The sequence below is a fragment of the Capsicum annuum genome, unplaced genomic scaffold (assembly GCF_002878395.1).
Source record: "Capsicum annuum cultivar UCD-10X-F1 unplaced genomic scaffold, UCD10Xv1.1 ctg72532, whole genome shotgun sequence".
In the NCBI taxonomy this organism is placed as follows: Eukaryota; Viridiplantae; Streptophyta; class Magnoliopsida; order Solanales; family Solanaceae; genus Capsicum; species Capsicum annuum.
In genome coordinates this window covers 1-3,509 of record NW_025882459.1, presented here as the reverse complement: position 1 = coordinate 3,509, position 3,509 = coordinate 1, and the positions used below count along the sequence as shown (strand labels likewise).

The window sequence follows — 3,509 nt, the reverse complement described above, 5'->3', positions numbered from 1 at the left end:
TATTCTTTTCAGCAGTTTATCAAAAGCAGACTGGATATGTTCTTTACATCTTTTCTAATCAATGTGGTTTGTTGTTGTTTCATAAGTATATCTATATATATACTCTGTTATTTTTGACTTAGGTGGTATTTGAATTGATGTTTTTTCATCGTCAGATGATTCCTCTAGACTCAGAAAAGGTCGTGGCAAGACTAGAGGGAAAGGTTTTGAAAAAATGAAGAAGGCTATGGGAAGCAAGATGAAAATAGAGATCCCGATTGGTAAAGGAAGGCCAATAAAGCCAATTCAATCAGCCAAACTATCCAATGAATTAGGGATAATTGCTCGCAATTTTCTTCCACTTCCAAATAAGTGGAAGGAACTTACAAGAGAGGACAAAGATGCAACACTAATTAGATGCCAAGTAAGTATTCTATACTCTTTTAAGATTTATTACATGACAAACAGTGATATCACTAAAGTAATATTCTTTTGGAGCAACTGTGATAAAGTAATATTAAACATAAGATTAGTATGTTCAGATAGAAGATAAGGAAATGAATATAAAAGTATATGACTTTGGTTCCATCTCTGATTATATGCATGAGGGTGTTAAAGTTCCTGGCAAGTGTCAGTGGCTGGGAAGCTCCAGAAAGAGGCACGTTTGCTCATTCTTCATCATCTTTGATGTTTTCATGCGTGCTATAGGTCAAAGATCTTTCTTATAGTTGTCTGTGTGATGCATGATATGCAATGCCTCGTCTACCGTGTAGTTTGAGGTCTAGGTTTGTGTGGCTCCAAAAGTGAAAAGTCTGAACTACTTAGCTTATTATTGTGCAGGTTAGGTCTAGTTGTTAAAATCGCTGTCCAAAACATAAGCAAGAAAATATACTTCTTACTTGGAGTCATGGAGTAGCAATTGTCTAATGTCTTTAAGATCTGATTTCTCACCTCCATTCCTGTTGTCATAAAATACTACTTTTTTACTTCTATGCTGCTTGGACTCTCCAAATGTTGTTGCAACCACCATGTCAGATCCTCTATTCACTACTTCTGGAGGATTGGACACATATGTGGACAGTCCTATCAACATAGTTCTTCTTTTGTTATTTCTATTAGATTGAAGCCTCCATCATTTCACCCCTAGCATCTGTTATATCCGAATAAGTACGAAGTTCTGAAAATGTTTTCTTTCTGAAGATATCTTGTGATGCCTTGTTCCTGTATATACTGTGCAATATGCATTAATCCTCAGTTGACTATGACAATATCTAGAAAGTGAAGGGTGGTAAGTTGAACACTTTTTTGTCGAAAAATTATATTGTATATGTAAAAATTTATACGAAGTATATGTCACAAATTACTTTTAGTACGTACATAATAATTCTTGAATCCCCTTAGCAAAATTTTTGACTTGGTCATTGCCAGTTACCCCATATTCTTATGCTTCTGGTTGAAACAGAGAAGCTTCTAATAAAACGAAGCCTGTATTAAGAATTTTGACTTGAGTAAATTTCATCGTATTTGGTGAACTGCAATGTATGTTTTTAAGGGCATTAGAGTTTTAAGGTACTAAGCATGTTAACAGATGTTATGATTATAATTTTAATCTAAAAGAGATTTTGATTGTTGTGTGTTTCTTCAGTACATGTTTTTAAGGAGAGGTTTGACATTAATTTGACGAGCATTATGTGAAAGATAGCTGTGAGGATATTCTGAAAAATAGAACCCGACAATGGTGCTACAAGTGAAAACAAAAATTTGAAAGTGCACGCTCCGTGGAAGAAGCTCGTAAAATGGAAGTTGAATAGTTGACCTCAGAAAATTGAAATAAGCTTTGTGATATGTGGAACAATTCAGAGCACAAGGTAATTTATATTCATGTTATTCTCGTTATTAAGTTATGATGTTTTTATTTTCTTTGCAGAAACGATGTGAAATAAACAAGGTCAATCGGACTAAGCTTAAAGCTAATCATTTCATGGGATCAAAAGCGTTTGTAGCAGCTCGTGCTGAAATTGTATGTTATACCATTTTAATTCTTTTTACTAATGACACTTTGATACTATTTAATATTTTGTTGTTTGATAAATAAGAGACTAGGTATGTTAGTTTTATCTCATTTTAGTCAGATACCTCTAAATACTATTTCATATTGTTTTCTTGTTATACAAGGTGAAAAGGAACATGAAGGTGTAGAGCCTGACAGAATTAAGTTCTACAAGCATACTCATTACACAAGTGAAAAGGGATGGTCATCTAAAGAAGCTGAGACCAACTATGTAAGAAATTAATAATTTAGTAACATACCATTGCATTTGTATGATTAATATTCTTCATGTATTCTTTTATTGTGTTATTATTTTATGCAGAACAACATGACAGATTTAAAAGCTCTTTATACTTCTGGAGAGTTTTCCATGACTATTGATAAAATTGTGGATGTTGTGCTTGGTACAAAGTCGGGATACATAAAAGGTCTTGGTTATGGTCCTAAACCTAATACTACAAGGGCAACACAAAGGAGAGCGGCAAAGTTAGAAGGCTCCCTCAAAAAGGCAAAATAGGAAGCTGCTAGTGCCCAAAATGAGTTACAAAAATGATAAAATGCAGCTGAAACTATTACCAGCAGTTGCAGATTAAAGCATTAAATTTTTAGTTGAATACTGTAACAGCACTCCAAGAGGAAATGCTTAAGAAAATACAGCTTCTTGTTAGTCCTTCGCTGTCAAGGTTAGAAGTAATGCAAATTTATATGATAAGTTCTATTTAATTTCTCTTTACTAAATATATAAACTATGTAGCATTTGCTATCTAACTTTGCATTTTTTTAATAATGTAGCAGAGAAAGAACTCCAACAACTCCAACAGAGTGCCAACTTTAGGTATATTTCTATTTCACCTACTAAAACTTCATGTTTAACGAGATTTTATAGTTTATACCAAATCTGTTATTTATATTATAATAGATAAGTACCTTGAAATATATATTACTATAGTTTTTCAGTGTATTCAACAGGATCGCCATATTCAAATGTGACCATTGATCTAGTGCCAAATACGGCCCTTGGTTTATGGTAGCTTTCTTGTCTGTCTTGTAAATAGCCTCTAACTTAAATTATTCGACCATTGATCCATTTGTTGGGACCGCGTGATTAAAGAAGATATTGCTAAAATAACTAAAATTGAAGAGAAAGACATAAATAGAGTATTATAAAAAAAAGAAAAGGAAAAGGCTCAAAAATATTCTTGAACTATCTAAAATAACTCAAAAATACTTCTCGTTAGATGATTGGCTCAAAAATATTCTCCCCTCTAATGGAATTCGGAAAAGGATCAAAAATATCCTGAACTATCTGAAATAGATAAAAAATACTCTTCGTTAGTTTTTTGGCTCTAAAATATCCCAAATATTTGGCTCTAAAATACTCCTTCCCTTAATGAAATTTTACCAACCATGCCACCTAGATAAAAAAAAAAACACGTGGCTATGCCACAGTATCATCCACATGTAAAATGTTATCTTTTTT

The 3,509-nt window shown here is 32.8% G+C and overlaps 1 long non-coding RNA gene across 5 annotated transcripts; it reads left to right on the top strand.

Moving 5' to 3' along the window:
* Positions 1–125: 125 nt before the first annotated feature.
* Positions 126–3,070, top strand: LOC107854084. 5 transcript variants are annotated; one of them, XR_007051107.1, is made up of 6 exons: positions 126–403; positions 1,625–1,847; positions 1,907–1,999; positions 2,155–2,261; positions 2,352–2,712; positions 2,825–3,070. It is a non-coding gene; the product is annotated as an uncharacterized LOC107854084 (long non-coding RNA). The 5 variants fall into 5 exon arrangements; XR_007051105.1 differs by having other exon boundaries at positions 127–403; positions 2,822–3,070; XR_007051106.1 differs by lacking the exon at positions 1,625–1,847 and having other exon boundaries at positions 127–403.
* Positions 3,071–3,509: the final 439 nt, after the last annotated feature.